This window comes from Protopterus annectens, chromosome 1.part1 (genome assembly GCF_019279795.1).
Source record: "Protopterus annectens isolate FY-2018-M chromosome 1.part1, PAN1.0, whole genome shotgun sequence".
Classification (NCBI taxonomy): Eukaryota; Metazoa; Chordata; order Ceratodontiformes; family Protopteridae; genus Protopterus; species Protopterus annectens.
Window position 1 is genome coordinate 575,822,378 of NC_056726.1, and position 13,898 is coordinate 575,836,275.

Genomic DNA, 13,898 nt, shown 5'->3' on the forward strand with positions numbered 1-13,898 from the left:
GACAATACAGTGTACCATAAAGAGGGTGCTGGATGCCTGAGTGTGCTGTCCTTTGGATTAGATGTTAAACTGAGATCCCATTTGATGGAATTGATGGTAGCTCACTTGGATGTAAAAGATCCCATATCACCAATCAAAAAGAGTAGGGGTCCTTTATTTATATACAAAACTAGCTCTTATTTACAAAACATTGACATATTTACAAGTATTTACAAATGTACAAATTTAAAGATATCCAAACATATACCACATATTCATAATTTCCTTACAGTCATACTAAATTTTCATCCCTATTAGACCCCACTCCTTTTTCTATAACCACCATCTGATTTTACTTTGTACTGTTGCTAAAATCCATTTACCATTAAACATAATTTAATGTATTCTTTCATTCCATATAACCCATACAACATATCTATTCTTTTAACATATTCTATACTTCTGTTTTTATAATATCCATAATTAATCATATACTTATTTATTTTATCCTCTTCCTTTATATATTCAAAAAACTTCTTTACATAATTTCCCCATACCTTTTATACTATTTTACATTTCAAAAACACATGTTCCATAATTTATTCTTCTTAACAATGTAAACGTATTATATCACTTTTCTTTGTATATGGCATATTTCCTTTAACTGGTAATTTATCTTCCTGTCTCCACAAAAAAAAAATCTTGACATCCTACTTTCTGATTAAACCATTTGTTTCTTATTTTCATAGCTTTAATTTTTTTATCTGTTAGATTTGCCCATGGTTTTAAAAAGCAATGTTTTATCATTACATTTGTATACCATGCTTTTCTATAATTTTCTATATCAAGCAATTTTATTTTCCACAAAAATATTTTTTCTTGCTTACATTTTATTTCTTCATTTATACACTTTTTTCTCTTTCATTCTTCTTACCATACCCCAAAATTTATCATACTTATATTTATACATTTTAGCTGCTAACATCTTACATTTTTTATTTATCCACTTCAACATTTTGTACAATATATGTCATCACAGCATATGGAACTATAACATGGAAATGTACCCTGTTTTCTACTTATGTTCAGCTTTTTATTGTTTTTAAAGTTCTTATAGCATAATCTTGTTTCAAATTTGGACAGGTATGATATGAGAACATAGGGATCTCTATACCTAGTCTAATTATCTCAGGCATGTTTTTAAGAATACCCCAATTATTTCTAATATTGTTTTTCCACCCTCTGATCTATGATTATATGTCACAACATAGCATATATTATTATTTTTAATAAAATTATGGCCAGAATTAACATGGCTAGTATCACTAGAAAAGTGGGGTCTCACTTTGCCTATTCTTTCCATAATAACTTCATCCGATATAAGTCTTAATAATGAGTTATTATAACCATACCATTTAAAATCTGTGGCCATTCTGTCCAGTTACAATTTAAAGTTGGCCTCATCCGTGTTAAGTTGGCTGTCTCTTAAAAATAATAATATACGCTATATTACGACATATAATTGTAGATCAGGGGGTGTTAAGAACATTATTAGAAATAATTGGGGTATTCTTAAAAACATGCCTGAGATAATTAGAATAGCTGCAGAGTCTCCTATGTTCTCATATCATACCAGTCTGAATTTGAAACAAAGAATATGCTATAAGGACTTTAAAAACAATAAAAAGTTGAACATAAGGAGAAAACGGTACATTTCCATGTTATAGTTGCATATGCTGTGATGACATAAACACAAGTTGTGAATTTATACATCCTAACGCTAATGAGAAATATACTTTCAGGTGTCTGCAAGTTGTAATACCACTGCCATTGTATATATGGCATACTGTAAGATGGGTCAAGCATTCTATATAGGGAAATGTAGAAGAAGGTTGAAGGACATAATTATTAAACACAAATTTGAAATACATAGAGAGGTAGCAACTAATGCTTTGAAGAAGCATATGAGGGAGAAAGAAAGTACACACACATTTAAATTTAGAGTGACTGACATCAGACAGAAGAAAAAAAAGGGGGCTCCTAATAATGAGTTAGAAGTATGTAAATATTCATGGATCACACTTGTAGAAGCTGATTGTTTTGCAGATTTAAATACAGCAGTAAGCATTAAACCTATTTTAAAAAGAAGACCGTTAACTTTGAAATAACATCTTGTGTGGTTGGGTCTTAGTAAATGTTTCATTCATTTTATGGCTATACTGACTTTCAGTAACATTTTACCTGTCCATGTGTCTTTAAACTGAAGTGTTTAATACAACCGTGTCATGTGATTAGTTTTATGGCTTGAATTTACTATTTAAAATGAAGGCACTTGATCTCTTTATTTACACACTGATGAAGGGTTGATCCCGAAGGCTTTGTGATTTTTTTTTCCTGTTTGGAATAAACACCGCATTTTACATCAATGTTTCCAGGCTTTTGATTTTTTACTACTGTTTTGCTTTTGTATCCTGCCTGGTTTATCTATGTGCTGTTCTTCTATCTTTGGATATTCCAGAACATCTCTCATTTCCCAGATTTGAGATTATCTTTCTTCCCCATAGTTTCTCTGTTTGTAATCTTTCTTTATTTGTTAAAAACTGTATGTCATTTAATATAATTACATCTGCACCATTGCAAAAACCCCATTCTTCTTACTATATTCTTTGTATTATTTACATTTACAGAAACCACTATAATTTTCATTTTCCTTTTTCCTTAGATTCATGGTTTATAACTACTAGGCTAGCTTTCTTAATAAGCCATTCTAAGCCTAGCCAATTTCCATCTCAAAGGTGAGAATCAAACACTGTCTTGCAGATTTAATAAACTCCGTGTAGGAATAGCATTATTCCTACACAGAGTGAATCATGTCCATGTCTGCATCTCACTCTCGGCAGCCCACCATGCATATTAATGAAGGCATACTACTGTGGGGGAGCCATGTACACAGATTTTGAATGAGTGCTAGGGGGTGTGTTACAGTGCTCACAGATCCGTAGCATGACCCTGCACTCCCAAAGTGCCTTATGGCACCAAAACAATGAAGATTGTGTCCTCGGACACTTATTTAAGAATGAGAAGTGTAATGTCATGTAGTGGGTGTGCTACACTATCCATAACACACACCCTGCATTGTAAAAGTACCCTATGACACTAAAACAATAAAGAAAGTGTTCTCAGGCACTTGTTTAATAATGTGAAGTGTAATGTTTAATTTCTAATTAAGGGTTCATTTTTTAATATATTTTTCTTTAAAGTTTAAGCATAGATGAGTGAGTTTGTGCAGCACGCTGCTTTGCTCAGCAGTGCTTAAAAGTATTGGGAAGCTATATATAAATGTATAGCTGTAACCTTCACAGCCAAGTTAGCTGAGTGGTTAGAATCACAGCTTTGTGTGCAGTAGGTGGACGTTTCAAATACCCACACAGTTTTTACATTGGAAAGCCTTTTTATAATAATTTTTATTTTTTTATTTATATAGTCATTGATATTTGTTAACCAGGGTAGTGCAGATGTTCCAGAATCCTGGTGTTAGTGGAGATATGAGGTGAAAATGACCATTTAAACACAAGTGTCTGATATAGTACAGTCACACCCCAAAGACATGTAATGAAAGCACATAGGTAGAGGTCATGTAAAGTAAAATACATACACTTAATAATAATGTATCAATAATGAGTACTTAATATTCAATGTTTATTTTTTTAATGAAAAAATTTTGTTTGCCCTTAGCTCAGTTTTGCTAAGCACTGCTAAGCCAAGCTAAGTAATGCTTTAATAGGCCTTGTCTGAGCAATACTTAGCAATGCTTAGCTCAGTTTAGCCAGTTTGAGCATTGCAGTCCCGTTCTAAGCAGTCCTCAGCTCAGCTAAGCAGATTTGTGCACCACTAAGCACTGCCAAACATTTGCCACTTTAAGCACTGCTCAAATCAGCTTAGCGGGTTTGCACACTGCTTAGCTTTGTTTAGCATTTTTGAAAATGGTCCAATGGCAGCAAAGGGCAGGAAAATGGCTTATTTAAACCACACAGGTGGGAATACAGGCAGAACTTGTTAGAGTTTGACCTGTAAAGGAACTATGGCAGGTGCTGGTGAGGGAGAACGCTTTCAGGTTCTGTGCGTAGGCATATAGGAATCCAGAGTCATTGCCTGTCTGCTTGTTAAGAATCATGAAGACAGACTACTGCAGGGCCAGTACCAGGGCTCAGAATACAGGTCTGAGGCTTGGGACCATATGGCACGTAAGCTCACCAATGTCACTGGCATCCCTGCACTGGTGAATAAGTCCATCATCATTATGATGACCTGAAACAAGGGGGTGCTATTGGCTCAATGGATCCAAGATGTTTGGGCCCAGAATGTCCCAGAAGTTTGTAAGTATATCAAGTGGTGATTTATAAAATTGTAGTATGAATATCTGATAGACAGGTAAGCATAATGGTGTGTTTTTCCCCCACAGCTGCAGAGGATAGGGCTCGTGACATTGAGGCCCATGCTGGATGTCTGGTGAGGCTGCCCCGACAGTGTGGTGAGTACAGATCTAGCCTGCAATATATAGTACAATAAATAAGAAAGTGTAATTGTCTACTGCCATTAGGTATAGTGTGTTCTGAGTGTACTGAATAAAATGTGTTGTTAGACCAACACTGATATAAGTGACAACTGCCAGGTACTGTGTAATACAGATGAAGGCAGCAAACAAGCTACTATTGATGAAAGAAAGCCTGTGTAGGAATGAATATGGTAATAAAGTACACTGTGATTTCTAAAGTGAAAATAATAACTGGCATTCATTCATCATCTATAGGATATGCAGTACAACTGAATTTAGAATTTTGAGTGTAATAAACCACTGTGTGATGTTGCCCTCAGTAAAAGTTACTTACACAAACTGTTGTGTTTATTCTGGTCTGTAGTTGAAGAAATACAATTTTACAGGTGCTACACAGCAAATATGGCTATGACACCAAAAACTGAGTGAGGTTTGTCTGATAACCAGTTGTTATGCTAAACTGTAGATGTAGGGCTATAAAACACGATGCAATGAAATTTGAAATATTTTCTGAACTAAGATGTGAATCTTGAATATTAATGTGCAAAGTATTATAGTCTGTTCCCTGTAGCATTGTCTTGTGTTAACCTTTGCATTTCAGCTATATGTTGCCCTGAATGTAGGTACACTGACGCAGGCAAGTATGAGACTGTAATAGGTGGAGACTGCAAATATATGATGTGTAAAAGTATATGGTTCGGGTATATAACCTAGCACCCTGCTATGCTCTGTACAGATTGCATATATTCACATCCACTAGGGGTTAAATGCGTACATCTGTATTCAAAGTATTAATACACAGTTCAATAACTATCATGAATGAATCTCATGCGTGTATGTTCAACTGTCACTACAGTCTTCTGTGACACTCTACTTATATTACAAGGTCAGACTTTGTAACCAAGTGATTTCTAGGCAGAACTCAAACAGCCAATAGCAGTTTTCTAGCAGCTCAGTGTGATAAGAAATAGATATGTTGTTCATTTTTGCACAGACAGACCATGGTTCAAATCCAGGGACTGGCATTAAGATGTGTTTACAGTTAAACACAAGTAATCCAGACTATTTGTAAAAACAGTCAGGTAGTGTTAAGAGATATTTTCTCCACAGGGCTTACAGGTAAAGAAATGTTTGTATTAGCTGTATGAAGGGTATACTAAATAACTGTATATAAATGTAATAGTGTCTAACCCCATGCCTACAAATATCAGCAGGATAGGTATATACACCATGCACTCTTCCGAATACATGTCTCTCAAGTGTCACACTGTCATGGCTAGTGATCACTGTTGCCAATAACCTCGAACAGAGATATAAATCCAGTAGAAGTGATGCAGTAGCACAGTCACACAACATCAGTGCAGGGTACACCTTGTTAGTCATATAGGTAACCCTGACATGTACGAGTCCCCTCTAGTTATGTATCTACAGATCTCACAGCTTGCCCCATACCATTCCAAATTGACAGTTTATCAGGTATGTATGTGCTACAGAAACTATAGACCACTGGTACATGTAAAGTAAAGGGCAGACCTGTAGAGTATTAAGCAGTAGTGTTGTGAAAAATATAGCCTGTACAGTTGGTAATGGACTGTTTTTCTCTCCCCCCACCCCTTATCTGCATCACCTATTATTATTTATATACTATGTGTATGTTGTTCTCAAAACCTAATGTTAGGACTTGTGTTGTATTATTGTTCATATATTTCAATGGTTGCATACTAACACACTTTGTTCAAATGGCCTGTTGCTGTAACTGTTAATGGCATGTTTTTACAATAATGAATGTTATTCCATTTATACATGCGTCCCATTTGATATGCAATGTTTTTCAATTCTGTTGTTTTGGGTGACCCATGCATGCTGTTATAACTAATGTTGAAATGTTTTTCTCATGACTAACTAATAAAATTTGACAAACCTCAACACCATAGCATGCTTGGGTAGGCTGATCCCATTAGATCCACCTGTCCCACCTCATCTGGCCTCGGCACCAGGTAGCAACACTTCTGGGACACAACCTGGAGCTGCCTCCTCTCCTGGTTCTGTACCACCTTCGGGTGGAAGCCCCCCCCCCCAGAAGCGGGCATGGAGGTAACCTGGTCAGCCAACACCAGTTCCAAGGTATGGTGTGCAGGGTCATCAAGTGGGATTTGGATGACTGCCTGCGCCAGATAGAGGACAGGCTGGTGCACATCAAGGGGCAGCATGGCCCTGGCATCCAGACCCCAACACAGCCACCTTCTTAGCCATGAAGGGGCAGTGGTGACTGCCCATAGGTGTGTCACACTGTTTAAATCTGGGGGCATGTAGTTCTCTGATTCTGAAGAACCCTGCCAGTCCAAGGTCTTTAGCCCCCTCATGTGTCATACACCACCCCTGTTTGCTGACTTGTCTGTCTTGTCGGATTGCAAATGCAACCTATCCTACCCAACTTACCTCCCCAAATGTACCTACAACCCTTCCCCAACATTCCACTCTCTCCTTAAAAACAAAAAAAGTCAGGCACCTGTCCCAAAAAAAAAATGTCTTCCCATACATAGCTCTCCATTTCACCCCCACAGACACTGGCATCAATCAATCATCCCAGCAATTAATCACACAGGTTATGTTGCCCACACCCCTCCTTGTGGGATGTGAGGCTCCAAATTCCAAATTGTCCACAACATGCACAGCTGTTGCTGTAGAGGAAATGGATAGCTATGGCCCTTTCCTACACCCATCCTGCACATCACTACCTGCCTTTTATATTGTTTTCCCTCTGCTTTGCCCCATTTCACCACTTTCCTATCACCACATTTTCATTTTTTTTTTTTAATTAATGTGGGTTTAAGTGGGGAAAAGCACTGCTTGGTATCGTGACACATCATGCAAACCCACACAAACCCACTAAAACTGCTTAAAACTGCTTTAACACCCTATCTCATTCAGACACTGTTCTGCCCAGCAAGAAAATAACTAGCCCTTGCAAGTCTCAAACCCTGTGCACTAAAGTCAGAGGAATGCACCACTAACCTCTGGGGAATTAGTACTGCTTTGGTAAATATATCATGTAGTACAGTCATGTGACATTAGTGAAAAAAAGTCCAAGCTGCCAAGTATTAAACCCGGGACTTTCTGAACTGCAGTCAGAGCAACACATCACTATGCCAAACCTGTTCTGGGGAATTATTGATGCTTTTATGAATATATCATGCACTAGAGTGAAGTAACTTTAAGGAAAAAAATACACCACTGCAAAATATTGAACCTAGAACCATCTGAACTATAGTCAGAGAAACATACCAGTAAGCCAACTGACCTCTGAAGTACAGCACCTGTTTTTACAAACATATCCTGATTGCCAGTCACACACTACTCCTATATATAGTAGCCCAAATCACAGTGTACCTGGGCCTGTGATGCAGACACAGAACCACTACACAGACAAATAAATGCTGGATGTACGGGAGGCCTACAATATCAGGTAGAGCTGACAACTGCAGAGACTGTTGCTGAATATCCACAGTTGTGCCCCTTATTTATGGCAGGGTTGTCATAACACCTACTCTGTGTGCCAATATACTGGCAAGGCAGTACAGATTGGGGTTACAAAATCATAACAGACAGCTCAGTGTCACACGTCATACCCATCAGAACACACATGTCCATGCTAATATTGTATTACACACTGTATGCATGCACATATGTCTTACAAATACACCTGCCATAATAAAGACTTTGTAGCTCGATCTGTTAGATTTCTAGCATCTGTCACATCTGGATACCCTCAGTCCTCACCCACAGCCCAGTCTGTGGCACAACAACTACATGCATGTCAATATAACATAGGAATAACTCAGCCCTGCAATGTCCAGCATAACTGGTTGCTCCTACTGCAGTCACTGCCACCCACAGTAACATGTTAAAGGCCTGCAGGGTGGGACACATTTCACAATTATGAATATGTGTACTAAATATTGCCTACCACTCTTTGGCTGGCACTATTATGTAACATATGCACCACAGGCATGTCTCACCTGGACTGTTGTGGCTATCCTCAACCAGGCCATGCTGTGATACAACAGCTAACACCAAACCCTCATGGACAGTAGCAGCTTGCTCTCCTCCAATGTCTTCACAATATCTAGTCTGACTCCTGGCCAGAATGCAGCAGCTGTGGCCTGCTACACATGCAGAAGTATGTCCAGCTACCTGCCACAGACCTAACATTGCTCCAAAACACATAGAGCAGGACATCCACACAATAGCCAAGCATAAAGGGTTGGGGGTGGGATGTTGAGGTTTTAAGGGACATGTGTCACAGTCTCCCCTACAAACATTCACAGCTGATAGACCAGCGTCAACTGTAGCAACATGCACAGTCAGAGTGAAAAGCATGTATGACACTCACAACTGCCTGTTTCCTTCCTCACCCCAACACACATTTACACAGTACACTGATACAGAATCAGAAAGTCTGTAAACAATGGCCAGACATATCATGCAAAACTGTGGACAAAACACGTCAATCAAAATAGTGGACAGTATTCCCACCTACCATCTGTGACACTGTAGTTCCCACACCTTGATAATGTCATCCTCACAGGCCAGGAAAAGGGGCAAGGCCCACATGAAGGCCTTAATTATAGCACTGCGTTGCCATGCCATTGGCTAATGGAAAGACATCCCAGCTGTTCTGGATGCAATTAGCAAGTGGGAATGACAGATTGGTGCACAGGCAATCACCTCTTCATGAGCATTGCCTGCACCACTTTCTTCATGAAGACAGACTGCAATTCTTTATAACACTACAAGTGGATTTCTTCTCACAAAGGAGTGCAGCACTATAACAGGTATGTCGTACAATTAAGCATGTAATGGAATACAGATGGGGAGATGCAGTCATGTGAAATAGAAATTTAAACAGTAGGTCTCAACAAGACTTCATGGACTGACATGTTGCTGTTAGTCTGCTATACAGCACCTATGGCCATCCCTGATGGCTCTGTCTTCAGTGACATAGATCACAGCTCTGGCCCCTGAGTCACCCCAGCCATGATAATCTCACATATAACTACTACTGGATTGTTTGTTGTAAAATACTGACTGTGACACTGCCAGCCCAGCTATCTTGGATTTTGTAAATAATCATATGTAATTTGTAAATATTAATATGTATAACCATACGAACTGTAGGATACACCACGAGAAGTCCAAAATTGTACAAACCTTCTTCTTTATTATTCCATAAAACATAAAACAAAGGATGAGCGCTTTTGCGTGCACCATGCACGCTTCATCAGATCTACTTAATGATAGTTTAACTTCACTTTATATATCATTTGTAAAGCGTTTAATCAGTCCAATTAAACAATCAATCAAACAATAAACATTTTCTCTAATAGAGAATTAAAGTGCCCTAGTGCATTCAAATGATGTTAGCCTATACGCTTCTCATTAATGGAAGTGCTCATCATATCAAACACTTAAGTGTAAGAACAATTAAAAATAACACCTTACATAAAAGTCTCTCTACTTGCGTAATTTTAAAAACTTTTTAAAAACTTTTTAAAAGCTAAATCTCCTAGAAACATAATTCAAAATGCGGATCAGCACTATCTATGATTAGTAACAGCATTTACGGATGTTTGAAACTCGAAGTGCCATACTCATAGAAAACCGCTAATGATGTAGCGTAACAAAGTATTGCAAGTAGTTGCTCTGGTTTTATATATATTATAAGCTAATATGTCCTTAAAAACAAAATGTTGGAATAAAGTATTTAAGTTCATTAACAGTGAACGTACAAAAAAGTGTGAACATGCAAAAAAGAATGCTAAGAATTTGATCTATATGGCGAACTGCACAGCATGTGATGCCTTTTATATAGGGCTCACAAAAAGGAAATTTAAGGAGCGCATATATAATCACATTTACGACATCCGGAAGAAAAATGAATTAAATGCCCTTGCCAGGCACATCAATTTAAACCCCACACATGAATTCAAATTTAGGGTCTTACAAATAGTAAGACAAAATTTAAGGATGGGAGACAACATTAACCATCTAGCACGCTTGGAACTAAATTGGATTTTTAGATCTGGAGCACATAAGGCACCAGGCATTAACAATTATATTTCTTTAAAACCCATTTTAGAACAGTGAGTTTGTTTTATTAATATCAATGAGTTGGTTATTTATTCCATCATAGTTTTCAAATTTTAATAGTGTGGTAGTTGTCACTAATGATGACTGATGTTCTAGTGACTGAATAACATAGTAATCTGTAATTATGAATTATATAATAGATGAAATATTTAGTAATTCAAGATTACCATGTCATGTTTTGTTTATACAGTTTTTTATTTTCTATCATATTTATATATTTATATATTTTCTGGTTTATAGATCATATTTATTGCACCATGATGCTATCAATGAAATATGCAGATATATTGCAACAATAGAATTTTTAGACTGAATTGTTTCAACTTGGTTTTTTGTTTATACACACAGTCAGCCACTTTTAGGATTCATCCTTTAGGTTAGGTTCTACGCTCTGACGCTGTAATTAAAGAGCGAGTGACATGCGAAGGTTTATAATGCATATTTCATGGGTTTTAGGTTTTTTGTTGATTTTCAGTTTTATGAGGCCAACTTCAATATGTAGTGCATTGATTAATGCTACATAATGATTTATATCAATTTATGTTATGTCCGTTTCTATGATTCATAAGATGCAGATATTTTCATTACGATTAAGTGTACGTTTTTTACAGTTACACTTTTTTGCATGTTCACACTTTTTTGTACGTTCACTGTTAATGAACTTAAATACTTTATTCCAACATTTTGTTTTTAAGGACATATTAGCTTATAATATATATAAAACCAGAGCAACTACTTGCAATACTTCATTACGCTACATCATTAGCGGTTTTCTATGAGTATGGCACTTCGAGTTTCAAACATCAGTAAATGCTATTACTAATCATAGACAGTGCTGATCCGCATTTTGAATTATGTTTCTAGGAGATTTAGCTTTTAAAAAGTTTTTAAAAAGTTTTTAAAATTACGCAAGTAGAGAGACTTTTATGTAAGGTGTTATTTTTAATTGTTCTTACACTTAAGTGTTTGATATGATGAGCACTTCCATTAATGAGAAGCGTATAGGCTAACATCATTTGAATGCACTAGGGCACTTTAATTCTCTATTAGAGAAAATGTTTATTGTTTGATTGATTGTTTAATTGGACTGATTAAACACTTTACAAATGATATATAAAGTGAAGTTAAACTATCATTAAGTAGATCTGATGAAGCGTGCATGGTGCACGTGAAAGCGCTCATCCTTTGTTTTATGTTTTATGGAATAATAAAGAAGAAGGTTTGTACAATTTTGGACTTCTTGTGGTGTATCCTACAGTTCATATGGTTATACTATTTGGCTTTTGCTTGTTGCTGAGAGGATACTTTGGGAGTGTTTAGCGGTATTACTTCTATATATTTCGCTGTTATCTCTTGTACCGCCACCTCCACGCTATGGAGAATGTCAATTTGGAACTGGACTACAATCCGGAGCCGAGGGTGAACACGTTGAACATTGATGCGTTCCTACCACATAAAAATAATCCTTTATTGACATTAAATTTGTTGGAACCGGTAAGCACAAGAAATGTGGCAAATGGGACTGATGAGAATATGACTGACTTTTACAATTTAACTAGAGAATTAGAAAATAATCTGTACAAATTACAAAGATTTTCTTGGCAGAAAAAACACCTGGAAGCATGCATTTACTTCAAAGTCATACCTAGGGGCATGCGCGTTTTATGCATGCCCACGTATGGCCAGCAATATCCTGATTTACTAAAAAAGTGGCAGGACATGAATCTAGAACTGGGTTTTCAATACATCAAATTACTATTGGAATACTTTGAGCCACTAGAGACTGATTTACAGAACAGCACTGATGTGCTATACAAAACCATCACTGAACGCTTCAAATCTGAAGCATGCATCAGGAGACTCAACAATATATTGTCGCAAATTAATATTTACAGTGACAAACTTAAGCTTGTCAAACAGCGCAAATTGACAAGGGATCATCATGATTTTGCAATGGGCAACATTTTTGTTTGGCCCAGAGCTACAGAAAATAATTCAACGCAAATTGAATATCCAACACACCAGCATGTTAGAGAACAGGAGCCAGCAGTGGAAAGTCATTCAAATTTAGCGCCCCCACTGTCAGTAGAGGCTTCTACAACTGAGCAGATACATTCCAGAGTGAATTACGTAATGGAGGCGACGGAGCTGAACACACCACCTCCGAATCAGCAAGCGCTACACATTTCCAATGACCATTTGAGAACGGGAGCCACTAGACGTGTTACCCAAACCATACAAACAAGCAGGTCTACAGAAGCCCCTTTTCTGATTAAACTGGACAATTTCACGAGAGGGAGGTCGACGAGCAGAGGACCCAAAAAGCGGAAATACTCCCAAGACAGGTACGGGTATCAAAAGAAAGCTTGGAATTGACTTTTCTGTTTTTTAACCATTCTAACCATGAGCTATCTGACTCTGACTTGTCATTATTAAATAAGGGGCTGAATTTCATCCCCTCACAACCTAGTTTGTTATCTGAAACTTTTGAAGACTTAAGATTGTTTGCGAGAAGAGTGGCTTTGAAAGTTTTTTTCAAAACTAAAAATTTTAAGAATGATGTTAGTAATAATGTAACCAGGAATATGTTTAAACAAAAGAGCACTTTTTCTCCATTGCTACCCCCACCAGTAGAATGCTTTATCAAATTGTGTGAAAAAGATCTCTACACATTTTATTCCAAGAAACATGTTAATAACAAGTTTTATAATTTGAATAACACTGAATTTGAGTCTCTTAGGAATTTACGTTTTAACAGAGATATTGTAATCACATCAGCCGACAAAGGTGGAGGTGTAGTGCTACTAAATAAGGAAGATTATATACAAAACATAGAGTCATCCTTAGGGTCCATAGATACTTATAAGGAAATAACAATTGATGAGGTGAATGTCATAATAAGCAATATAAAAGATAATCTATACGACATGCTAATGTGTCATCAGGTTAGCAGTGAGATTTATGAGTTCCTACACATTAGGAACCCACTCATACCTTCTCTGAAGGGACTACCAAAAATACATAAAAGAATTAATCCCATGCCCATGCGACCCATTGTCTCTGGGAGAGGCTGGGCCACCCATAATATATCAGTATTTGTGGAAAAAACACTAAGACCTTTGGTAGATAATATCCCCACCATTTTAAAAGACACACAGCACCTCTTGGATGATATAGAATTTGCTAAACATGACTTGGTAAACTTAGAAAGCCC